We start from the raw sequence: 27,761 nt of genomic DNA on the forward strand, positions 1-27,761 counted from the left end.
AACTTCTGTTGTTACTGGACATGACACTGAAGGACCCAAGTAGCTACAGGTCATCAAACAAAATCATTTTTATCGCGAAAAATACTCAAAAGCCAAGAGCAGACTGATGAAACGACGCTTTGTGCGTCCCAAGACATTTTCTGCACAACCTTGGTTGACTTTTTTTTTTTTTTGTATTTCTGCAGGTAAAAGCTCATAAACTCATTGTATCCGCCGAAAGGGGAAGGCAGGATTAACGGTAAGATGAATGGCATGTTTTGTAATGACACAAGGCAACAGAAACTCGGCGTAGAGACCAACATTCAGCCTGACCCTCACTGATCTCTGCTGTCTATTGCACTCAGAGCTGAAGAAAGCTGATTCACTTTCAAAAAACACATCACTTGTCAAAAGGTGCTGTCAGACGCTAAAGCAGGAAGGCACTTCAATTAGAAGATACAAAAGTAAGGGCCGTATCCTGGATGTGACGTTTCTGTTGATCGGGCATTTTTCTCTAACAAGAGCTCAGAGACGAGAGAGTCTGCGAGGGGGAAAAAAAAAAGGAGAACAGAGATGAAGGAGGGTGAAGGGTGAGGAAGTAAAGAACAAGCTCAAGCAAACTCTGAGCTATTCCGAGGCTCGACCCATTACTCGAAAGTTTCTAAAACATTATAAATGGCATGTTGGCTGCTTGAGACTATCCTCGTTGAAGGTGATTACAGTTGATCATTTGTAGCTAAATCCCAGTTTTTCTGCCTTAAGCCAGCCAGAAAGAATCCAGTGCTGAGATGAGTGAACTCTGCATTAGCAGTGGTGAACATGCCCACTGCTCGTTGCCCTTTCTCACTTGGATTCATACAAGTTGAGAATGCCGCTTATTCTCAATTTGACAACTGCTATGTATGCAAAATATGAGAGGAGGTTTGCATAGATAAACCTAGCTTGCTTTTTAAAAGTGATGTAGCAAAGTCCATTTGACTTTAAGAGCATGAGAGAGTTACTGAAGAAGTTCAGTCGTTAAAATGCGAACTGTAATCCATGAAGCACATGTCGTAGTCGACCGTTATCCAGGACGGTCCAAAGAAGTCACAGATATAAACACTTTTATCCGGGTGCATTCTGTGTGGCATAGATCCAACAGCAGGTGGATCTATGCCACATAGACTTTCTTCCCCATTCCAGTGCTTGCGTTGATGTTTGTCAGGTCATCCTACCAGGTATCGATGCCTAAATGCACCGATTATCTGCCGTGAGAATTGGGTTCAAGAGTAAGTGCACATTTGGTGTTCGACCCATATTTTCCGTCCATCCATCCATTTTCTTTACACCCTTGTCCCTTAGTGGGGTCGGGAGGGTCGCTGGTGCCAATCTCAAGCTAACATATTTTCCGTTTGATTTAAATAAAATCTATTTTTTCCAGGTAGACCAAAAGAATCGTCATGACCTCTGAACAAGCCAACGCACTTTCGTGTGACTTCTTGTTGGTGAACACTTGTTAGTCACCAAGCCACCTTTTCTCACAGTGAACCATGACTCGTTATTGGTTTATTACCATCAGCGTTTTTTTTTGTTTTTTTTTAAAGCATGGATAAAAGCAACTGACACATACTGGTGCAATTTCTCTCATGGCAAGCAATTTAAAAAACTAAACAGAACAAAATGGTGAAGGAACCAAATTACCAACATCTGTTAAGATTGTGACAGGCAGAGTATTTTCACACCAAGGTGACGTCAAAGTATAACGGCCATGATTTGTCAGATTAAATGACTGAGTGTTGGCCTAAGAAACCCCAAAACCTGTGCTAAATGTAAGATATTTGTTTTTTTATATTATTGCTCCTTAAGATAACAGTAAATAAACCTTTTGGCGTCAAGATGCTTCACCTCTAGCTTGAATGTTATCTCTCAGTCACTTAAAAATACGTTTGTTTTGTCGAGTTATCTAATTAGTGTTGCATATCTGGATAAAATAAATAATGATTTGAAAAAGAACAGGTTGAACAAACGGTAACATTAATGCTATGATTTCCTGTGTTCCAGGGTTTGAAGTAGCCAAAAAGTCGACGTTATACTCAGTTTATTTATGTAGTATTTTCAATGCATCAATAATAAAGTCCTCGGATTGGTCAGCTGGTGAAACATCGATGGGCAAACCAGCTCAATTTTAATATTGCACATTCTCCACTTTCTTTCTGGTGCTTCTGCTCCTCTATTGCACCGTTTCCTAACTTAAGCTCATAATTTGCCCTCCATTTCTCTTTACTGTTTTATGCTACTTTAGACATTTTATCCTATTTTTTTCCTGCTTTATTGTATTTTTTTTATCATCCGTTCTCCTTCTGTCTCCTCTCCCCCGTCTTGTTTCTTGCTCTCTGCTTTTCCTCCCCTCCTCTCCCACGAGGCCCGTGTTGAGAGCACAACAGTAGAATTTGTTTTGCTGCCTCTCATCAGATTAGTGTTGATTTTTCTGCCACGAAGCCGCAGCTCAACACAGCGGAGGAACTTCTTTAACTGTTTATCAGAGGCACATTTACCCTGCTCTGCTCAGCAGCTCTACGATTTGTTTCCTGACATTTATAACGAAATAAAAATAAAAAAAATAAAAAAAATCAATGGATGCAAAAGGATGTAATTTTGCAGCCTGCTGCTGTTGCGATCAGTGATGATTTCCTGTTTCAAAGAATGTGGAATGTCAGTCCCAGCAGAGGTCCTGCAGGTATAATTTTTATATATATAAATATATTTGTTTCTATAACTGTACTTTATGTTTGAATCTTTGTCTCCTTGCTCTTCTACTTTTATGCCTTTTATCTGAATCAGTAAAGCAAATCACAGCTTAATATCGCATAATGCGTGACTTTTTGAGTCAAACGTCTCGCAGCGGCCCCCTGCTCCCTTCACACTCTGTCATCTACCAAGCTACTAAAGGATTCTGGACAGCCAGTAATTAAACCGAGTTAACTCTGGCTCCCTCCACTCAAGTTGAGCTCCACGCCAGACAATGATGACACAGTGTCAAGTCAGAGAAGTAATGACTAAGATTTGCACTCTATTATTAGAGCTGGGGCCCGGTGAGCTGCCACCAGAGACCCTGTTCCTCTCTCGCCTGGATCCAGCAGGAGCGTGGACAGAGACGGAGCACGGATCACGGCTACTGCACCGGATAGCACACCGATAGGAGATGAAATTACAATGTATGATGGACCCGGACATCTGTCTCCTTCATCAGGAGTTGTCAGAATGCAATATGTAGTTTTATACACTTTATATGTCTGCTTCTGATTTAAAATAAATAAATACTATTGTGCGGAAACAAAAGGCTGTCATTTTATCTAATCAAACCAGTGGGGCTGTGGGTTCATTTGCGCCACTTTGTGCCTCTGCTTCTTACTCACGAGGTGACGTTTCATCCTATCGCAATTACATTTTACCAAATTGTTTTTATAAAAATATATCTAAACTGTTGCATATGAGTGTTTATTGTTCTTATAAAGTTTCTTCACACCCTGTTTTATTAAATACCGGCATTTTATCCATTTTTAAATCGGTTGACCTTTATCAAACAGGAACGATTGTAATCCCTGATCAAACCTAAATAATTACATTATTATTATTATTGCCGTTCTATAGCTGCATTTCCTTACATTTGACTGTGTGGGAAAAGAGTTAGATGTCAAACTGAACCCAAAAAAAGTCTGTTTTTATCTGAAATACTCAAAACATCAGATAACATGAGTGAAAATTAAAGCATTTTCTCTTGGTTCTTTGTTGTTGCCCTTTTGTATCAGTCTGCCATGGATGGTATAATGAAGAGTGTTGTGAAAACTTTACACCCGCTTACAGGTTGCTCTTGCTTTGTTGTCACACCTCAATGTTTCAGACCAGGCAAATATAACCATCCTAAAAGATTTAAGTTGAAGGTAACAGCAGATCACTGACATTAATCAGTCAGTGAAGGGTTACAAAGTCACTTGTAAGGCGTTGGGACTCCAGAGATTCATGACGAAGAGCCAAATGGAGAAAACCTGTAACAGAATTATTGGCCCGGCAAAATCCTTCAAAGAGCGTATCAGCATATCTGCTAATAGATCGCGAAGGAACCGAATACTTTCTGAAACCACTTCATTCCTCACAGTCTGTGCATGATTCAACAACAAGAAAGACACTCAGCAACTTGCTGGGTCTGAGAGAAAGTCTTGAAGAAGAATGAGAGGTCACCAGCTGGAGACCTTATGCTTCGTTTCAAACCAAACATTCACCTGCTTGATTTTCAGGTCCCGATGAAACATGTGGGATAAAGGTCCAAATGAAAACTTTAAAGCCTTCAGAAAGCCACAAAGGAGTTTGACGTCTTTGAGAGACCTCAAGACAATTTCAAAAGCTTCAAAGGAGATCTGGCCTCTTGAAAGGGAAATATGAAGACATGAATCATGACGCACTGTGTTGTTCTTAATGCTTTTTGAGATCACTAGCATCACATGACGTAACTAAACTCAGTTGGCACTACCTAAACAAACATTATACAAATGCATGATGCAACAGAGTTCACACATGCCTGCATATTCATACGCAGGACTCCAATTTCAATTTACATAGCATAAATGATTTCATGCACGTTGAAAGATAAAAGTTGAAACCTCCAGAGAAAAAGGGCTGGTGTGTGTGTCACAAAATGGGGCAAACAGGAAGAGGCGGGGACGAGGGCGAGTCTCAGCAGGTGGTTTAGGGCGGCTTGGCAATGTCACTGTGTCATCTACATAGAAACACGGAGCGGGCAGACTCTTTCGGATTATTAGGCAGTTGTCAAGGCAATGATGACATGAATGCTGGGTTTGATGGGAACACGGTGTGATGAGTCCGAAAGGCAGCAAGGAGCGGCTGGACAATCAGCCGAGAGCCGCCGAGGCGAAAGGGCCGGCCGGCCGGAGTGGGGTTGTGGGTAAAGCAACTTTGGGTGAAGGAGAGCAGCAGAAAGATGAATTGGAGAAACCTGAAGCTTTTTTAGTTTTCTTTCTTTTTTTTTGGACAAACCTCTGTTGAGTCTATTGGCTTGTTTTTCTCTCGAATTCTGACTCACCTCCCTTGCATCGCCACTGGTAGGCGAACGCGCGGCTGTGGAAACAATCCGAATGCGCTGCTCCATGTGTGACATGTTCATACACGCAGACGCACATGTTGAGAAGGGAGAGAAAGGGGGGGTTGGCTTATCAAATGTTGAGGATTGAATTCAGTTAGCCCCAACGGGATTGGGTTAGGAGATGTCAGAAAGATAGATGGGCAGAGTGTAACAACACCTCAGCCCTGCAACACCCTTCAAATTGTTTTGCATATATGTGTTTATCATTTGTATCACACCCAGCTATATATATAGGAATCCAAAACATTTTAAAGAGATTCTTACAGTACAAGAAACGAGAAATAAGGAAGTTCATATCGTGAAGAATAATGCAATTGTCCCGCATAGATGTGCATTTCTATAACATCGTTAGTATCCGTAGCAAGCATCGTGCGCACGCTGCACAGTACCAGAGAGTAGCGACTGTCACCAGATCCACAAATATTAAGCAATATCAACCCAGCCAAGGTGATGGATGCTTTTGGGAGCACGAGTAGCTGTTGAACACATCCCTCTGGTTTTTGTCCTGGAGGAGACTGTGTCCATTTACCTCCACAGCATCCCCACGGATCTCCTACGCTGAATAAGGGAGCTGTAATCTAATGTAGGGCTGTTCTCAGTCAAAGACGGCAAACAAAGGGGTAAAGCATCCAAACGGGCTCCTAAACTCGTTGATGAAGACAAAAGGGGGATCGGGGGGAGAGTTAAGGTGTCAGTCATTCTTCCAGCACTTAATGCATGTATCATAACAGCATGGTCTGTCCACATGTTATTATGATACAGGACAAGACAACTGTGAATCTCGTCCTGTTTCTTGCCACTGCCATCTCTCACAATTACAACTTAAAATACTTATCAAAACCTTCGCCACAATTAAAACTAGAACATCCCTCCAGAGTACACCATTATACTGACAACATACATGACTAAGCAGTTTGACTGTCTTACCTGCAAACAATGTCATTCATTGACACATGTATGAACTAAGGATTTTGAGAGAGTCTGGCTTTAGCAGGTAAAGCGACTGAGAAAAAATATCACATACTTTGCATATTTTACTGCATTTTTAAGAAAACTGTGCTAATAGTTATGAATGTGATAATCCTAATACAAAACATTTATATTGTTGCATGCCTCATGCGAATACGTCTCAAAATTGGACATGCTGCTATTTGAATCTCTGGACAGTGCTGTGGTAATTTATTGATTTGCAAATAGTTACGCAAGCCAATTGCTCTGCTTTTCTTCTTTCTATATAATCTTCCCATTTACAGACACACCTGCCTGCATTTACACTGCGTAGCCTTGGCTGGTGCAGATTAAAGATGTCATTATGCCATCGCATCAGGTGCCAACGCTATGATTTCCTTAAAAACTTCATCGCTTGACCACATATTATGACACCCTTTTTTTTTTTTCTAATGTCCATCCTTGTGCACCCCCACACAGACACTGTACCTATATATATGATTGTGAATGAGCCTGTCTGATCTTCCCTCCAGAGAGACTGATAGACTGTGATGCCCTGCAGGAACAGCTAGCCATACGTGTCCATAGCTGCCTCCATACCATGGCCTGGGGCAACTACTCAAGAATTCCTCTCTGAATACAATGGACTCAGTCTGACACACACATACACACTCTCATCCAGCAACCCACTGTCAAAGCTCCTGTTCAGTAATGAATTTTTAGAACTTGGAAAGCTCCTTCTGATACACTTCAAACAGGCACTAACACAAAAAGACAGCCATACCTTTATCTTGCCCTACCTTCATTGTCTGCTTCTGTGTTACCTCATAATGCCCAGACAAAGGGCATTTGTGAATTCATACCGTTAAAAAAAAAAAAAAGAAATCTTTGTACTTTATTGTATTCTAATTTCGGTTTTAGGAACATGAAACCAGTTACGTCAGCCCCAGTGGAGCGGCTTTCTGCATATTTAGCGTGTTTCCCCCCCCCCCTCTCCTCGTCCTCTGGCTTTTTGGATGGATTTAATGTCTGACAGTGTCTTACTTGTAGAAAAGAGTGAATCGCGGGGAGAACAGGAAACGCATATGAAGACGTGCCAATCACCTTCTTAGTGGAGGCAGAGAGGCACGAGGGCAGAAGTGATGCTGTGGCAGCTCTCACACCCAGCTTTTGAAAAAATAAAAATAAAAAAAAAAACTCTTCTGTCACTGTCGGTTGTCGTCTCCTGCAAGTACCTGCTGCTGGAAGACGCACAAAACCTCAGATAGATGGAGAGATTCAATCAACAGTAACAAAAGAAGATAGAAAATTAAACAGCTCAGTTGATTGCTCACTAAGTTTTTGCATTTGCTCATCTTTCCACCAAACGCTAAATACAATTTTCAGTTTTGTATTGTTTTTTTTTTTTTGTTTTTTTTTATTTCTGTACTTCTTCAATTCAGCAAAGGAATCCAGCTGCTCACCACATCAAAGTCCTTCACTGCTTTTCATTGGCATTGTTTTGACACATATTTTCATACTGGATTTACACATACTTGTTTATTTCACATTTTGTCTCAGATCAAGTTTGTTTGACTGTCAATTTAAACTCGTGTTTACACGTGAAAGCCACAGTCTTCCCCACACTTTGAAGGGGCTCTTATAAGACTTTAGAAAAAAACCCCAAAAAAAAAACATTTATTTATTTTTAGACTGATACAAAAGTGAGGCCTAAAGCTACCGTCACAATCAAACTGTGTTGAGGTTAAGAAAAGTATTTTGGGTGTGCAATGCAACAACTCAATTTAATATCAAATATATCTAGATATTAGGGCTTAATGGCTGTTTTTTTATTAATTCCTGAATGGTCACTTATGGGCGAATCTAATTCCTTCCGTCATCCAGGTAGAGGGTTGCTCTTAACGATGATTGTGTTAGGAGCCACAACAAAAAAGAAGTAGATAAAGATATTTTCTAAAACTCAGGGCAGTATTAAAATTTTTGAGTTCGTCACTTTCATCTTAGTGTTTTTTTTGTGTGTGTGAAAACTTCTTTGATTTTGATAGTTTATTGGTTTGAGTTGCACCTCCTGTTCTAATAATTTGGGGTTTTCTATAATAAACCTTTTCAGCTCCTACTTTACCACTTTTTTTATGCTACCACTATTGATCCTTAGCTTCATATTTTCTGTTATTGACATAATATGGAGATGATTTTCTGGCATCCAGAGGTCTCGTTAGACTCTGTGATACTGTTTCAAATATCTTCGAATTTGTTACTCAAAATGTGAATTAACAAGTCGAAATTTACGTGAGAAACGTGAGTGAAATCAAATCAGCCAGTACGACTGGATTGATCTGATTAATACATTCCTGGATGCAAATTTGTGCAACATGTGGAAAAGATTAAAGTGATTTGTGATTTTTTACAATTTTAGCTTCAGATTCTTGATTTCTGGCAGTAAAATTGGAACATGCCAGTATGTTTTTATTTTTTTTTTTCTTTCTTTGTTTTGGTAAATTACCACCGTGAGCTTGCGCCCTGTTGTGAAGTGGGGTCAGATGTTGGTAAAGGTATCTGCATGTGTTCCAGTTTCTGTCGGAGATGTATTTGAGGCCAGGGTGATGTAGAGTAGTGTAAATATAAAACCCTGACTTCCTGCTGTCTCCTCCATTATGGCAGCCACAGTAACATAATCTGCCCGAGCTCCACAGCTGCTCCGTCATCCTGCCTCTCTTTTTTAACTCGATTCCTCCTCTGCTGAGCCCAACTGCTGCTTCTTTGTCACCTAGATTCCCTTTCTGCATTTTATCCTTCCTCCTTACCTTTGTTTATGCATTGATAGTCTTTGCACACGTGCGGAAAAAGAGGGGGGGGGGAACTGAAAAAGATAAAATAATTTTTTTTGTAAATTGCGCAGCTGTGATAACCAAAGTTACATTCTCTCTTTCTGCTTTTTTTTTTTTTTTAACTTGACCTTGTGCTTGGAGGGTATTTTCCAGTCAGCAGAACGCTTTATCTCTGAGAGTAATAATCAATAAGGATAATTAATGATGCCCGCTGCAATGATAGCCTCAGCAGTCATCGCCATGCATTAATCCATGCAGTCAGAGGAGGGTCAAGGCCGGCCGCATCGCTCACCTAGAGGCGTGGCACAAATTAAAATAATCTACACACTCGCTGCTCTGTCAGGCCTTTTCTGATGCGTTCGCCTCCATCGGGCCGTAATTAAAGATGGCCCATTGCTAGGCGGCAGGGCGCCTGGATGACAATCCACTACGATGTCTCTTTAATATACAACACTTAGCCCAGAGGATGACACCAACAGCAATCTGTAGGAACTCATCTCACCTGCGAGAGCGTGGGAGGTGGGAGGGCTCTTCTTCTTCTTCTTCTTCTTCTTCTTCTTCTTCTTCTTCTTCTTCTTCTTTTTTCTTTTCTTTTCTAGATATACCGAGACATAAATCAAACGCACAACATGCAATTTTCTAATAACGCTGCACCATCAGAAATATGATTTAGCAGCAAATATAATTTGGTCTGTGTGTGAGACATATGAAGTGAATGTACTATCGTTGCAGTGACGCTGTGCTTAAGGAATAAGACACAACATTAGACGCGTTTTAGCCGCTAATCGGGATAACTCCAGACACCGGAGACTGTCGTGGTGTCTTATTATAAAGCCATAGCACTCGATTCAAGAGTTTACCTTCAAGTATAAATGTCAACCTTTATGCTACAATATGAGGGGGGGAAAAAGTACAAATCGCACTCTCGTCTCATTTTTTGTTATATTTCAATTTGATCCCTTAAGAATGTGTACTTCCTGACTTGCTTGCTTCTGATTGGCTGTAGCACCCCATCCGAAAGAGAGGTGGCGGCATAGCCTCCACCTCTACAGCCGGTTGTCACGACTGCTTACAGTTACACTGCAGAAGGTGGGGGAGAAATTCAGCTTGACTCCATAATTCATGGGTGACACTTTTGCTGTACTTAAATTCTAAGGTAAAAAAAAAAAAAAAAAAACTGAAAATGTGAGATTTAATTTCCTCTGAACATTTAATTTTTTTATATATACATATATATGTTTTTTTTTTTTTTTTTAGGCTTGGCTGGCGTCCAAACGTGGGGGAGTGCCGAGGGGCAGAGAGGAGATGTTTAAGCAAGAGCTTGCTCTCGCTGCCAGCAGAGAAGTGGAGGGAATCCATAATAATGAAAAATGCATTTTATCCTCAGCTGCCATTCCTGCTTTCCTGCTTTCTGAGAAACGTTGCGGCAAAGATGCAAGTGTGTGTTTGCGAGACGAAATAAGGTGGACGTCACATTGAGCATCCGCGCGCAAAGTGAGAGATAACTACATCAAAAATAATAATAATGAAAAAAAAAAAGAGCCTCAGCTACATCTAGCTGGAAGTTATCTTTGAATGATGAGGAGAGTCAAACTGGCAGGAAAAGGAAGAGCACTTGATCATGATTGACAAGCATTGGTTGTGTCTCCCTCCTACGCGCGATTACGCCATCCTGATCTATCCTCCAGTAGCACTCTCACCTTCAGCTCTGTTTTGGTTGAAGTGAGGAGGCGTGCAGGCATTGCACTAGCAGCTCATGTGATTCTTATCAAGTCCATCACATCAAGTTAACTTGTTTTTTTCTCTCTCTCTTTTTTTTTTTACTTTAAATATCCATCATATTGAACTTATTACTGGTCATGAAACTAAAGGTGCCTGCAGGGTAAGCTATAAACTCCCACAGAGGAAAGTCAGAAGGAAAGACACATGTTCGCTCTGCTAAAGGCAAATGTCAAACACACAACGACGCGTGCAATGAAAATCTAGGAAATGTTCTCTTTCAAAGGATTCATCTCTGTAAGTGATCCCCTTGATTATTTTCTGTGAAATTAGCAGTGAAGATGAATGTTTTGCATGCTGTCTGGATGGAGTAAACACTGCCAACATGTTTCAGGAACATGGACAACATGTTAAACATTTCCCAGCAGGCCCACTCGTCACCGTGACATTTATATTACGGCTTATTTTTATCCCTGTGATTAGTCGAAAAAGTATCTCAGCCATTTTTTTTTCTTCTTTTACCACTGGACAGAAGCTTCATGTCACTGAAAATGTAACTTCCCAGGTGATTTAAAAAAAAAAATCTATCTTCTAGTTCAAAATTGGGATTGTTTGGTTAAAGTGCATTTCTACTCTTTACTGGTAATTTTTCCAAAAACAACAATGGCATATGATGCAATGGACGACCAGCACAGCTGACTTTCTCAGGACAACAGAAATGACTAAAAACTGTCAGACATTCACTATGATTAAGATGTAGCACTGCTTTGTAATCATGTCTCATTTTGACACAGAAGGTGTGAAAACACTTTTTGTATGGATCCAAACAAACAAATAAACAGCAGTTTGCAAAAGATCTAGTGCTGAATACATGTTTACCATGTATAATTCACAAATGTTGAGTTTACGGAGATTAAGGTAGATTTATCGCCGATGTCAACATCTTGTTTTTCCTGTAACTGATGACTGCCTGAGTACTTTGGACAAGTGCTCAAATTATTGCTAGATGAATTAATAAGAGAATAGACCTAACTCCTCTGCTAAAACCACTTCAACCATTAAGCATTTTTCTTTAGCACAGACAGAGTGTCTGCATTGTTTCGTCTGAGAATAATAAATGTTAGTAGGTTATATGGCTCGCAGCATTTGCACAAGGATTGTGTAAAGTGCATAACAGTGGAATGAATGTGTGCTACATACAATATCTGTTCACAAGAGACCTGATTATGTACATATGCTGCAGAATCCAAAGTGTTGAAAAGGTGACGCTGGAGAGCAGTTTACTTAATCCTTTGTATCTTTATACACAACAGAAACGCTGTGATTTTTAAAGAAAAGAAGTTTCCTTATGGAATATAAAAGTAAATCTAATATGTTGTCACATGCTAAATGTAGGCACAATAATACCAACCAAAGTGAATGGATAAAATTGTAAAGAGATCCAAAAGAGATCAATAGATGATCCACTTCGATCTGCAAAGGTTTTGTTGCTTTTACTTTTGAGTCTAAAACTTGTAATATAAAAAAACCAGCAACTGATTAGTGCTTTTAATTCAGGTAAATAAAGTTGAGAAATGCCATTAAAATCTTTCTTTACAAGCAATGACGCTTTTGAACCAGATCCTGAAATGACCAGGAAAACCTGAATAATAGTGGATGTGTGTCTGCCTGTGGTCCTGTGCATACCTTTGTCCCGGCATCAAACTGGTCACTACAGTTCCTAATATTGCTGAAACCCTGACAGCCAGTTAATTAGAGCAGACATCAAGCCGCCCGGGATTCATTTGACTATCAGCCACCGAGCCACTTACTCTACAATTTCCTGCCTGAATTGAAGGGTTTAACTATCGCTCACCCAGGCGGATCGGAAGTTTTCCTTCATCTCCTAAATAAAGGGTCCATGGCGCACCTGTGCTAAGCCTTCCCAGCACCAGAATACATATATTTTATGATAACAAGCTGAAGGTGTGATTTGAGACACATACCGACATCAAAACCTACAACAACCAAAAGCTCTAACATCTCTTTTTTTTCTTTCTTCTTAAAGCTGCACCCATGCAATTTTATTTTTATTTTTTTTCCCCACTTTGCGTGCACACGTATGTCTGCGATTAGAGGTTTTAAACGTCCGTGTGCCCGTGCACCCTCGTCTGCAAGTGTGTGTAGCTGCTGTCGTCTGCTTTGTCAGGCCGGCTTTTAACTTTTTTTATGGTTTTCTCTTCATTAATTGAAAACATGACGGGGTGCTCTCGGGGCCTGATGGATGGAGCAGGAGAATTGAGAAAGCCATTAGCTTCCCTGGAATCACAGCCTGTCAAGGAGTCAATACACACTGCTTTATGTGTCTGCAAGCAAAGATGGAACAATTATCCCTTTTATTAGGCAGCCGTGACGCGCACGGGCGCGCGCACACACACCGCAGCGCATCGCTGGCAAGGAGGAGGGCAGCAATAACGATCAGCTAAAATCAGTCATTCATTACTGTCAAGTACACCTGACTCACAGCTTATTAAAAACTGGCTTAATAGAAGCAAGGAGAACAAAAAACTTAATTAGTAAACAATTGTGGTTAGTAATCTTCAGAATAAATAGACATTTTGTGACTCTGACTTACAGAGCCCTTTTCTTGCTTTATGTTAAATTAAGCTACACGTTTCATTTGCATATGCATCTCATTAAAACTGTTTATGCGGCCCTACATAACAGTTTATCGATTTATTGAGTCCACGCAGTCAATGCCTTGTAAGACTGCTCATACTCCAAAACATTTTCTCGTTTTGTCACGTTAAAACCACAGATTTCACTGCATGCAATTGGGAATGTATGTGAGAAGACCAGCAAAAAAGGAGGAACAACTCAATAGAAAAGGGATGCATTGTTTACAGTTGGCTTAAAAATAAAAAGCCAAAGAGTGTGGTTTTCATATGAATTCAGTTCCTCTGAGTCAACACTTTGTTGAACTTCTGTCTGCTGCAATTACAGCTGCGAGTCTTTGTGCTAACAAGTAAAAGACACAATCTTTGACCAGTTGTTACATAGGTGCTCAAGCTTTGTCAGATTGCACAGAATGAATGTGAACATACCTTTTAAAGTCTTACACCGAATTCGTAATTGAGTTTACATCTATTTTTTTGTCTAGACCTTTCCGAAACATAAGCAGATTTTGATCTGAACCATTACAAGGTAGATCATTGTCCTGTAGCCGTGATGTCGGCCTCCAGACCAGATAGTTCAAAATGTTTCGACCTCCTAACGGGTTTTCAGCTCTGACTGGTTTTACTGTGAGACGCTGCCACCGTGTCGCCTGTTACAGATGGGTTTCCATGCTCTGCCACTTTCGACGGGAAGAAGTGTCTTGGTAGGTCTGCACTTGTACCAAACTTTTAACATTTTTGGATGGTTTGGACAAAGCAGTCCACAGAAACTCGTCCTTGTGCTTTCAGGAATGATGAAAACCGAAGTGGTCCGATGTGGCTGGAGTTTCCTCCCAGATAAATCCACAGGTAAGCATAGGAGAAAACACTGACTGGATGTAGAAGCAAGGAGGGTAAGGATACAGTTTGAGCTCCTTGGCTGAAACTGTCAAGCATCTCTAGCGGTGAACAGATTCAGAAAGAATGAACCAACAGGCACAGGAGACATGCAAGTAACTAGAATTGATGCTAGACTCTGCTATGCACAGCAGGTTGATCGTCGGACGGCGCTTAGCGTAGCTGCATGCATCGTCTTTAAGTCCCCTGCAGTCGAATCAGTAGATCAGCATCAGGTGTGAGTACTCCAGTACGCTCAAAGAATATAAGCAAGCAAACAAATCACAAACATTAAACTCAAATAAATGTCATCTCAGTTTTTCACATAATTTGAAAAATGTGAAAAAAAAAAAAAAAAACTTCAAGAGGTAATTCAGACTTTTGCCAGGCACAGTGTGAGTGAACTGTTTACAGAGATTAGAGTATTTTTAATACGTGTTAATCCATGATAAACACATGCAAACACCTAATGAATGCAAAGCCATTACAAAACTTATACAGATTCCCGAAGAGCATCTGGCCTCTCATGGGGGTCATACCCCCCCCTGCCACCCTCGCTGGACCGGAGCTAAGCAGCAGAAGGTCACAAGTTCACGAGCAAGCGGCTTCTTTTGTAATGCCGGGACACTGAAGGCTTTCTGCAATCGATACAACAGGTACAGGAAGTAGCTGAGAAAGCAGCAAAATGAACAATTCTCTGAGGGGAGACCAACATTGATGCTAATGAACAAGCGTGCAGTGAAAGGATAAAGTACAAAATTGTTGGGATTATAGCATTTAAATCAATCTGGCCAAAAACGAATGCGAAATATTGGTAATGACTCCATGTTTGTGTTTGAGAAAGGAAAAGAAATTTCAGATTGTGTGTGTGGGGGGGAGGAGAGTGATTTTTTTTATTATTATTATTTTTCATCACCTATTTGCCGTTTTTTTATATAAGCAGTGAAGCACTTTACATAAGATTTATTACATCCAAGCAGAAATATTATCTTCTGCGGGTGCCATTCATCACCCGGGCCATGAGACGCTGTGAATGATACCACCAAATTATGTAAATCAGCCATGTCTGAGGGGACGATTCAATTTGGTAACCTTGGTAACCCCAGGTACTCAGAACAACCAGACTCCCCATCACAAATCACCCGATTTTTGGCACATTACTTTGAAAAGGCAATAAAAAAAAATAAAAAAAAACATCTACGCATGCACTCAGTACATTAACACAATCTGTGTGCTATACATTCAAACATACCAGCAACTATATAAACACAAACAGTGCAGAGAAAGGAAATAAACAATTCAGAGTGCAGGAAGCAAAATGTATGAAAACATCAATAAGAATGCATAGTGTAAGCGCTACAGAAATATAAGATCTTTGACTGTTTCATCACCTTGTTGTGGTCTCGTCTATGACGGTGCTTAACCTCAACAACATATCCCTTCAGGTACATTTCATAACCATAGATCTAGGATGTCAGTAATGGAAGACAGCACAATTCAAAGGCCATAATGGTACTATTTATATATATTTTTTTCCTTTCCAAAAGAAATTGTAAATTCATGAATTTGCAATTTATGAATTTATCAGTGTCATGGTAAGGAGATACTGGCCCTTTTTAATCAAAGAGGAAATGGTTACCACTAGTTGTTATAAACAATTGTTACAAATAATAATTATTAACATTCTTGTAGTTGTTGTTTGTTTTGTTTTTTTCTTCAAATTTACCAAACTCCTTTTCTTCTGCTGCTGCTGCTGCTTTGTTTGACACGGCCTTTTGAAATTTGTGGTTCCACAAAAACGGACAGACGTTTTAAAGAGCCTGGCAACCTCTGAGTAATTTTGACAGGCATTTTCATTTGATTTGTGCTTCAGAAAGAAATCTGCATGCCCTTTCCAACATTCTCTCAAATGTTCGTAGAATTTGGCTTCCCTATACAGGTGATATGATCATGTTTTTCAGATGGAAAGATCTTTGATTTCATAGATGTTTTGGTTACTGGTCTGCAAACCTTTCAGCTTCTGACCCCAAAAGAAAACAGTGAAGCAGACTTTGGTTTGAAGGCCATAGTGCGAACACAACGGCCTCTAAGCAATGTTTGTCGATTTAAGTCTGCAGTTTTTTGTTTTTTTTTCCGAAACAGATAATGAACTCACCTTTGTTGTTTCACGACAGTGAAGAATCCCATGTCTTTGTGAATACCTGGTCTAATGTTTCTTCATGTTGCATGATGTTATTCTGTAATTAAATACTCTTTTCTTTGGAAACTCTACGTGTTGATGTCACTCTAAGCCAGAGAGAAGCTAAATTTCACATCACCTTTTAAATGTGAAGAACGGTTTTATCAAGTCCAAAAGTGAAGTTGGTGATGGAAAGAACATAAGTTTGTTTGTGATGGCTTCTGTAATTTACGCATGTATCATCTTTGGTATTATTGTGTTTATATTTAGCATATTTAGATAACGGGGTTATCGTAACCTTTAACTTTGAGCTTTGTGATTAAGTTTGAATCTGCTAGTGGCAGGAAACATGTTCTGCTTTTTGTTAGTTTGTTTTAAACATATAAATAATTACAGCAAGCACATTTTATTGATCCATTCTGCCCACACATCTAAACACTAGCAATACGACTCACCCAGCTATATGCTCATTTAATAAAAGAGCGGGGTTTCTTCACCCCCCTCCCCCGCCCCTCATAAGATGTGCACTAATGCATGTGTATCACAACTAGCCGTGAGCTCATGTGTGTATCATAATTACCAATAATCTGTAAGAGTGTGCAGAAACAGGCACCCCACCTTCCCCTCACCCCCAACACTTAAACTTGCTGCCGTTTATCCAGCGCCGAGCTGACTCAATTATGATGCAAAAGGGTGTTTTTGTAAAGCTTGGCTCATTTCTAATTAAGCCACACACTCATACCTATTTGTAGCTCATGTCCTGACATAATGCAAATGCTATGCAAATTAACTGCACTGATCTCACTCGGGCTGCGCACTCAGAGGCTCCTCGGAGACTCGCGGGGCATTTAGTCATACTTTAGACTAGTTTAGTTTCTCATTGGGCGAACACAGGCAGAGGCAGATATGCCGATGGTTAAGGAGGAAGCAGACGGCACTGGAGCCTGACAATCATTTGTGTAATGGTTTTACATTTCAATCTCCCCCCGCGCCCCCACTCTCCCCTCTTCGCCCACACCTTCCCTTCTCTTTCTTCGTGCTTGTCAACATATCGATCAATAATAATTAAAACTGCTTGAGTAATTCCCCTCATTCTGTAGATGCCTTCACTCTCGACACGTCCGGCTCGCAAAGCGGACCAGAGGGCCTTCCCTCCCCTATAGCAGCCGCCCCCTCCAACCCCCCAACCCGACTGAGACTGTTTAGACAGACCATTGTCACGCTCAGTTTGACATCACCAAACAACCACGGAAAGGCTGGTTAGGCAGCTGGCTGACCGTAACCGAGGAACTACTGAGGATCTCCTTTTGGTAAATGACATCAAGCTGTTTGATTTAGCATCCAGAGGGATGGTGGAAGAGATCAGAAGACGCTCTTAGCAGTAAATTTGTACAGGAGGTTTTTAACAAATTTGATCATTTACAAAGTTCTCCGAAGTATAAAAGTTTCTTAAATTTAAGTATCATTGTTTTGGGGTCTTAAGTGTTTCCATAATAGATATTGAATCCCAGATTTGTATTTCATCGCCTCTTTCAACTTTTATCGTGATAAATGTCATCCGGGGGCGGGCGGACCACTGGGTGTAGATTTAGCTGAGGAGTTCAGCCGTTATTACTTTATGATAAAACAGAAATATGCAGTGCGGTAAATGTTCTTGTTAGTTACCCATAATAGCATCTCCTTTGTCATGAAAACGTGTAAAATGATGAAGTTTTGGCTTGAAAATATCTTGAAGCTTATAGTATAACGGCTAGAAAAACAAATAGTTTGTGTAAAAGCACTGCTGGCAGAGACAAAGAATATTTACTTAGGATAAGAAAATGATATTTATCTTGATTAACTTAATAATAAAATGTATTTTGTTGGGTGGGGGGTTTGTAAATCAAGTAAATGGCTACAGCTAAGGCACAGAGTCATTGAGTAGTTGTGTAAATCTAAATTATTGTCACTTTATTGTGCACTCAGTACTTGTGAGCATTTAACTGCAGTACTAAGTGTTATTAGTAATAATGTCTCTGAAAAAGTTCAAGTCTGTCTGCACTCAGTTTTAGTAACACATTGTCAGCCCCTGAAAAGTCCCTTCAAGCTAATCATTGTTGAGTTTTTGGAAGTGACCTTAAAACATTCGGGTCGCATCTGCAGTTAAGCAGGAAAGGAGTCATGCTACTGCAGCTGATGATCAGTAAAAAGAGCGTTTTCTTAAAAGAAATGCTCACAAACAACACCCACAGTCATCCTTTTGTGCTTAACGGTTTGATCGCAGACTCAATATTTGATCTGTCACTGCTGTGGTTTACAGACGGCGTTACCTTTGCCAAGTACTGCAACACTGACTTCTTTCCTGAAACATCTTTAGAAAGGAGAATCAATCTGGTAAAGTATTTCTCTAAATCATTTTCTGTTCCTGTGTGCTTCCTGTCCTGTAAGAAAGGGGATCAATGTTTTTTTTATTCTTTCTACTGATGATAATATGATCAAAATCATGGCCACAGGGATATTTTAAATTAAGAAAAGAACATCACTCTGATAACAAATAAAAGTTAAAAACTGTTTGATCGAATCTTTTTTTTTTATATGTTGTAACCATCCAGATGGATTGCAGTGCATTTGCATGGACAAGTCATGCTGTTAAGATGGCAACTTATTTGCTTTTTTTTTTTTTAATTGAAATAATTTTAATGAATTTGAGAACTATTGAACCTATTCTGGTTTCCAATGTTAATACTAAAGAGCTAAAGAACTGATTTCTGCACTGATTTATATATATATATATATATATAAGTGTGTGTGTGGGGGTGTGTGTGTGTGTGTGTGTGTGTGTGTAAGTGAAGTTAGGAAAAAATCTGGAATAAACATATTTCATGGAGTATATAAGAAAGAAAATCAAAGAATCATAATAATAAGTCAAGACTTTCCTTTTTTAATCTTTTTTTTCTGAATCCTAACGGGGGAAAAAAAAACAAACTGCAATTTAGAGGCAGGCTTTCCACCTTTTCACCAAACAACTGCGACGTGATCAAAAACATAAACGGTGAGTTGTTTTGTATAAAAAGCACCACTTTATTGTTAATCAAGAGAGGTAATGTGGTGTTGATTTCCCCCCATTAGACTTTATGCTTAGGTGATAAAGGTCGCCTAATGCAAACCCTTTTTTTATTCTTTTTTTTTAGTAATCATATGAATAATTTGCAGAATCTATTTTATCTCTGTGCCAGACTTCAGGCAAACATCTGGTGCGTTTGAGGTCGTTTTAAATATTTGATCATCCAGTCCAATTCAGTTTAAAATGGACAGGGTGGGGGAAAAAAAGAGATGAAAATACAATAATAAAAGTCATTACACTTAATCTGTCCAGGTCTAGACTTTGCTCTCTTTTTTTGACTCATCAGTCATTTCTTTGTATCTTTGCCCCACCCTCACCCTCACCCACACCCTTTCTCTCCCCCCAATATCTCCGCGTCTGAGCTCAGCCCATTAATTGTAGCCGAACAGTGCCACATGCCTCAATGAAATTAAATTGCTTTTAATTTGGGCTTTCCCTTTTTTGCCATGGCCGGCATCACTTAATTTCATTAGCTCTGAACCTGCGGAGCGCCATTTCAAAGGCGTCATCTCATGGACGCACTTGAAAATGAAAAGAAGCAGCTCTTTTTTTCTTCTTCTTTTTTTCCCTTTCTCTCTCTCTCTCTCTCTCCCTCCTCTCTCTCTCTCTGTCTCTCCTCTCTCTGCGCTCCTCAATTAACAGAATCGTTTCCTTTCAACTAAAATGAATGTTATTGAAACCAATTAGCATGGACTGGAAAATCTCTCGTTAATGAGGGGAGTGTGGGTGAGTAAACAGGAATGAAAAGATGAAATTAGAGAAGAGGCTCTTCTTGTTGGCCTGGAATAATGACATGCTTAGTCGCTTAATTGTCTGCTGAAAAGCACCGCTGCGATAGTAACAGATTGCGGTGTTCATTAGGCAGCAATGGGCCACCTGCTGCTGGGGCGGCGAGCCTGCGGTCCCTGTACACGTGTTTATCCCAGGGGGCACTTTTTTTCTCTCCCTCTCTCTTTCTCTCTCTCTTTTTTTTTTTTGGACACAACGCTCACTATGAAAAGCAAATGAGCTTGCCAATATGCTGCAATGTTGTGTCCTTATTGCCAAGGCACAGAAGCATGATATGTCAAATCAAATGAAATGAATGAAACCCAAATTTGTAAAGCTTGAGGTTTTACTTTCTCTCTCTCTCTCTCTCTCTCTCTCTCTCTCTCTCTTTAGTAATACGTGTTTGGAGGAAAATGACCTATGGAGCGACTCTGTTTAGCAAAAAAAGAAAAAAGTGTAATTTCATGGTGGACTCTAAAAATAAGTCTCTCCTGTTCTCATATTTCATCACAGCACTCCTTATCACAGCTTTTTGAGGCCCTGGCTTGTAAAGAGCGCGAGGGCTGAGAGATGGATAATGGGCCTCTAATTGCGGTGCGGATCAGGTTGGGAAGAGGTGCTCTCCCACCATTTATCCCCCCCTCCCCCTCCGCCACTACCACCATGAAATATTTAATGGCTCGCCGGGAGAAACACACACACACACACACACACATTCTGTAATTCATAACCCGGAGACACTCTTAGACATAAGAACACAATACATCCATATCTCGATTCCTGCTCTTTGTTTCTCTTTTTTCTCTCTTGAGTTATTCCTGACTGGGCAAAAAAAAAAAAAAGAGAGGGAGAGGAAAAATAAAGGCAGCGAGAGGTTTAAAAGTAGCCTCTTCTGAGTGTAATGGTAATTAATTCATAATTAATTCTCATATTAGAGCTAAAATGAAGAGCACATATTCTTAAACTCGGTGGGATCCTCTTCCGCTTTGAGGCAGAATGCAAAGTTTTTAATAGAGCTGTGACCCCTCCGTGTTGCCATACCACAAAAGTCAGCAGCTGCAGCAGCTGCAGCATCTTCATAGCCATTTTTCAAAGCTGCTGCGTGTCAGGACAGTTCACTCCTGCACTTATTCCACTTTTTTTTTTGTTTGTTTCTTTGCAAATGTGTAAATAAATAAATAAATAAATTGCACATGCACATCAACATTGTGTCAGTCATGTAGTCTGGCTCTCCCTGACAGACCTCCACCGGCATGCTAATAAGTCCCATTGTTGCATGTTGCACCGTCTACAGCTGTTGGCTATAATTATCGTGCACATAACTTAAAGGGTGTCAATTAAAACGCATCTCTTTTTTTTCGTTCTTTTTTCGCTGCCCTCATCTTTTCCCTCCTGCGTAACCACTCCCCCTCGTCTCCTCCCCAGCCCCTCCCTCTTCCTCACCGGGTGCAAAAGGTTCAGGGTGAGAATGGAGGTGGGGAACCGGGAGGGTAAAGGGTTCAGCCCCTCCTGGATGCGCCGGTGAAGCCGATCTGTTGGCGGTAATTTGTTTGCGACGTAAACATCCAATTAGAAACCGTGTTGCCGTAAAACGGTGCACTGATTTATTTGATGCGTTTACTCTGGTCACGCAGGTGAAGAACAAAAGCTTGGAGATTCAATCATTAATTTCTAAAAAAAAAAAAAAAAGAAAAGAAAAACAGGGAGTAGCATTGTCCCTGTGGACCTCCCTTTGAGGTTCAGAGTTTGGGTTTTCCTATTTAAGATGGTTCCGCCTGAACCATCTGACCTTTGACCTCCATAGTTTAACTTGCGCAACCCCACAAACGTGATCACTGAAGTGCTTGTCTTTATTTACAATTATTGACAATGTGCATATATATATATATATATATATCAACTCAGCACCTGTTTTTCATCATTCTCATGTGTAAGACAGAGCAAAACTATCTTGGGGCAACAGGTACAACGACAAAGAAAATACGGACAGGTGACTATTTATTCATGACAGAAATTCAGATTGCTTTTATAAATCATATGTAAACTTTACGGGTCTTTGGGGAGCTGAGGTCTGCAAACAACACCTCGCCTTCTCCCTGGAGATCCTCTTGGCTTAATTGATTGACTCTGTGCACAATGACACGCCCATTAGCGCCGCTATCGGATCACGCGTCAGTGGCGCGTGCCGGGATGCCTCCTATAAAAGTAACAGGTTATGAGCTGTGACACGGCTGGGGGTTACCACAGGCGTCGCATCGCGTTCAGGTTACATTAATAAAGCGACATCATATCACAAGTTGTGCACCTGGTGCTATTTGTTTTTTGTTGTTTTGTTTTTCGATTTTGTTACCAGGACGAGAAAATGGCAGTTTTGTCAGTTCGATCTCATTTGTAAAGCCCTTGAAAATATATTTTATTTTTGTAGCTGGGTTTCTTTATATTAGTTTATGCAGAGTTACTTTAACTTGGCCACCATCAAACTCTATGAAATAAGGCACATCCAAGCCATTGCAATTTATTTATTTATTTTATTTTATTTTTTTGGTTGGAAGGAAGTCCAGAATAGAAGACTCGCAATAGTGCCACAGGCCATCACAGAAAAGCTTTAAAAAATAAATAAAGAAAAGCTCCTAAAAAAAAAAAACAGAAAGTCACTTCATAACAATTCATGAATTTTATGAAAGTGTGAAAGGCTTCGTGGAAACTTCTCCTAAGTTTCTCAGGCATTTTGGGCTCAGATACATCGATGGACCATTTAGCTGAATGACACCGACGTCCCCAGAGCCACGGGACAGGCAGCAGGGACGAAGAGGCGAAACACGGAGATCAGCATCGGCCTTTTGGCTATTGATGAATGGATTGATAACAACATTGATTCCAAGCCAATCCGGGCTTTAACAGATGCCAATAGGTTTTCTTGGTTGTTGAATAGTGGATTAAGGTCAGAGGAAGAGTGAGAGACTGAAACCGTCGTTCCTCTCCCTTTTTTTTTCTTTTTTTGAATGTTTCTGACTATTTTTAGGAGCAGCTCGGCTAAAAGCAGACCGAATGTTGACGAGCTCCATTGTTCATCATCTTTGAAACAATTCCCCCGTTTGACTCGCTCATTTGTTTGGCTGCACTGTTTGTCCCACTGAAAATGAGTCAGTGTGACGACACGGTTAGATAAGAAGAGTGCTTTTAATTGGCAGGTGAAAGACTGGATGGATGGATGGATGGATGGATGGATGGATGGATGGATGGATGGATGGATGGATGGATGGATGGATGGATGGATCACAGTGTTGGGTGAAAATCTCAGAGTTTTAAAAAAAAAAAAAACTTTCTCTTCCTCTGCGATTTGATAATCTAACACTTACTTCCCGGTTTTCTAATCTGACGTTTCCTGTTTAGATTCGTATTTCCTCCAGCTGGAGCATATGCAGTGCAGAGAGGAGGAAATTGTTGTTCTAGGTTTGATTAGAAGGAAGTTTATCTCCATGCACTCTCTTTTTGACCTCAGGAAAACAATAATGGTCTCCGTTCGGCTCTCGGCCCTCTGTCACTTTCCTTTGCATGCTCAGCAGGTCGCGCAGCCAGCATTGCGCTGTCACTTTGGCTCTTTGTGAGCTGTTCTTGTAAGCACATCCACTTTCCCATTCTTCTGGATAATTCAACAAGCCAAACTGAGTTAAAACAAACGTGTCAAATACATAGTTTTGTCCGAGAATAGAAAGAATTGGCAACTAATTTGACAGTCAGCAAACTGATTATCAAACACTAAGTGAGGACACGGTCCTCTGATATCACTAACTTCATTGGACGTCACTGGACTTGTTTGATGTTTTTGAATGTGGTTAAGAGTTACGTTTTCTCTGGCTTTTCTAAAGTTCGTTAAAAGTTGTTGCTTTTTTTTGCTGATTTTTGTTCCTCTATCAAGTCATTTTTTTAGTACTGTACCAGCACGTTTTAGAGGAATGATTTTGCTTGAGAGTTATGAACAGCTGCTTTTTTTGTTGTTGTTGTTGTACCATTTGAAGTACACAAAAAACATTTTCTTCAAACTGACTCACACACCTTAATTGTACAAAATGTTTTCTGGAACTACAAAGACCTCGGTCTTGCTTTGGTGTGATTTTATGATATATTGTATGAGCTCCCACTGTGACTGGATATATATTATTAAGCTTGACATCTCTAAAAATGTGTCTCTTTTTTTTCCCCTTTTATCTTATAAAACACAGCCATGCTCTATCTGGGTCTATCTCTGAGCAGCAATCTACTTCAAATAAACTTTGACTCCACTTAAACCACAAATGTGATTTGGAAAAATAACATTGTGATTAATGCATGCTAACTACATAATAGAACTTAGAAATGTAATTAACAGAAACTCCCTGCAACTAATTGCCCTGCCTCTGTTATTCATTAGATTCCACTGAGAACAAAATATGGGATATTAGATGCATATTAGAGCCATTACTTTTTGATGTTAGGAACACAGCTTAAAGAGGAGCATTCATTATTTATTGTCTTTTGTTTTCACTTGGGATTAAAGCTATGAATATGACATCGCTGTCTCTGCCACGAGCCTCCGTAAAGCTGCTTTGAAACAAGAATGTGGCTCTTGATGCAAAAGTTAAATCGATTGATTTACATATTTATCAGTGTGTTTTGTTTGTTTTGTTTCTTGTTGTTTTGTTTTTTTTGTATCACTGTCATATGTAGTACATAACAAAAACAAAATGATTTTGTAGTTTCAGAAAACTATAGTTAGTTTCAATAGTTAGTTTCAAATTTGTGCTTTTGTTCAGTAAGCTATTATTATTTTGTTTTATGTTTTTTTCAAACCTGGACTGATTTTCTCTTTTGCAGCTCCACTCACAAACAAGTAGGCCTGCAGTCCTCACAGCTTAAAGGTTGTTTTATATTTAAAATAATATAAAAAAAACATTTGTTTTTGCATTTGATAGTCAGCAAACTATCAAAAGTTTCTAAAGCTCTTAACTTTATTATCTAAAGTTAACATCTCCTGTAAATCTGCAGTAAATTCTAAGTATTTCTTACATTTTTTCTTGTTGCATCTGTTTTTTCTTGTATGTCTTCTTCTTCTGAAGCTTAGCCAGGAAATGATTTGAGCTGTTCAGCTGCAGCCTATAAAAACCAGATCACATGTTTTAACCTGTGATGGTGTGAACAGAAATCAATATGAATTCAACAAATATGTTTGGTGGATTTTTATTCGCCGTCGTGTTTAATTTCCAGCAGTATCTTCCTGACAATTAGATGAGAAAATATATTTAAAAAGAAAAATATTTCAACACTTTATTGCAAGTAAAACAAGTTACATGGATTAGTTGCTGATTTTCAAACCTCTATTTTTATCTAATTATGATGTTTTTCTGCTTACCCATAAAAAAATTTAAGTAACACATCTTTTAATACAGATTTATTTTTTATCTTTTTAATACTTGTTCTTCACGTTAGATTACACGTGCTTTTGGAAAGTAACATGAAGCTAAAACACAGGTATTAAATGTACTTTTCATGAAGTCCATGCATCTATAGCAACTATTTTTTGTTGGTTTTCTGTAATATTTTAGTCTTTTATATTGTGCTTCAATTCACTGTGAGCTGAAAATTATAATAATTAGCAGAAATAACGGCTTGAAAGCATCAACCTGTGTTCAATTAATCTTTGTTATGTATTTTACCCAGTGAATTTAGTTGCTGGAATAAATAAAATTTTAATAATATTCTAATTTTTCCATTGTTGACTGTATGAAGAAGTTATTTGTCCTCATGACTGCGGTCATGAGGACAAATATTCAGCGTTCGGCTCCTTCCTCTACGTATGTGTTGCCTGTCTTTCCTCTTCACTCTCTTTACCACTTCCTGTCATATTGTTGTGAACGAATGACCACTAGCACCAAAAAATGTTGCTGAACAAACTAAGAGATGCATCTTCACCAAAGGCAAAACATTTTTTTTTTTTTTGCTAAACTGGCGAGCCATTCCTCTTTTCCATGTATTCCTGATAAAGATCACAGATTTCTTTCATGCCTGCTTTCATTTTGTACCTGAAAACAAACAATTTCATACTCATGAACTCATTGTATATCATTTAGTTGTTTTTTTTTTCGTTTCTTTGCTAAACAAAGGGGGGGGGAGAAAAGAAAAGAATAAGAAAATATGGAGAAGTACAAAGAAATCATACAAATCAGATAAAATGTAAATTAATATTTTCTGAAGATTTTAAATTATACTGATTTTGGTTCCGATTCCTGTTCAGTTTGGGTAACTCATTGGACAAAAAGAATAGATTATGGCTGATTATTAATTGAAAGAGTGACTTCCTGCTGGCAGCTAATATTTCCTCAAGTGACCCATTTTTCCTTTTAATAGATAATGAAAGAGTCTCTTGTAGGAATTAGGAAAAAATGATTGTACAAGTAGATAAAAAGCAATCAGAATCCTTCATGAAGCAACTTTGCAGGATAAATACTTTAGAGTTTACTTCCCTCTTGCCCCGTTTTCAGCTTAAAAGTAAAAAACGTGATGTGTTTTATGGTTCGATATCAATTTCCTGTCCAAACTACAAAAAAAAAATAAAATAAAGATGATTTAAGTTCAAATATTCTTGAAGGATCTGCATTTGACTTTTAAACTAAAAGTCTGATCAAACACTTTTTCATAAACTTACCCTATTTTTTCATGCTCGTTCTTTAACGAACAACTACTTTTTTTTCTAATTAAATCACTTTTGTAACTCGCTGACCTGCAAACATTGACCTTTTCTCCTTTTCATATTAAGTGTTTGCGTGCACTTAGTGTCGGGTTGCAGCTCCTTCTTTTGCAAACTAAGTGTCTCGGTTAACTGCAGAGGATTAGCGGAGGAGTGGGACTTGTAGCACTGGAAAGCAAACCCGGCGTGTTGCTGTGTCGGGGTCACGAAGACAGATTGACCACACACTGGGGGACGAAACAAGGAAAACAACAAGAACAACCAAAACACAGGTGACAGAAGGACTCCAGCTTTCAGGTCCTGATGGTGAACATTAGATTCTTTGGCCCCCTTCTATTGTTTCCTTCAGTCGCCACCTACTAATATTACAATAAATAGGCTCTAAAAGGTTGCCTTGTACTGTGTGGAAACTCTGACCACCTGTTCTCGCAACTGTCTAAAATTAAAGCCGCTCAAAATGCAAAAATATGTATTTACTTTTTGGAAAAAAAAAAATGTGTGCATAAATAAGTTTAATATGTGAAATGGGAAAGAAATTTGCTTCTGCTTTAATTCTGATGAATTCAAAAGTGGCAGTGCTCATTAATTTTTTTTTTTAAAAAGTCGTTTCCCTGACTGGATGGGGGTTGCAGCACGCATTGCGCGCGCGCACGTCACCGTACTTCCTACAACCTTTTGTCACCTGCTGCAGCTAAGGCCGACGGCAGGAGGGAGGTGGAACAGTGGCCTGATGGGAAAATGGGAAATGAGCTGTTATCGGGCTAACAGGGCAACACGGTCTGTTAATCAGATCAGGAAGCAGGGTGTGTGTGTCCTGCAGAGAGAAAGCATGCGTGTGTGTGTTTT

At 39.5% G+C, this 27,761-nt stretch overlaps 1 long non-coding RNA gene across 1 annotated transcript; it reads left to right on the forward strand.

The window, feature by feature from the left end:
• Positions 1–9,310: 9,310 nt before the first annotated feature.
• On the forward strand, positions 9,311–10,419 carry LOC103136225 (uncharacterized). The gene is made up of 3 exons (XR_476014.1): positions 9,311–9,411; positions 9,899–10,048; positions 10,150–10,419. It is a non-coding gene; the product is annotated as an uncharacterized LOC103136225 (long non-coding RNA).
• The last annotated feature ends 17,342 nt before the right edge of the window (positions 10,420–27,761 follow it).

Source organism: Poecilia formosa, unplaced genomic scaffold (assembly GCF_000485575.1).
Source record: "Poecilia formosa unplaced genomic scaffold, Poecilia_formosa-5.1.2 Scaffold31, whole genome shotgun sequence".
In the NCBI taxonomy this organism is placed as follows: Eukaryota; Metazoa; Chordata; class Actinopteri; order Cyprinodontiformes; family Poeciliidae; genus Poecilia; species Poecilia formosa.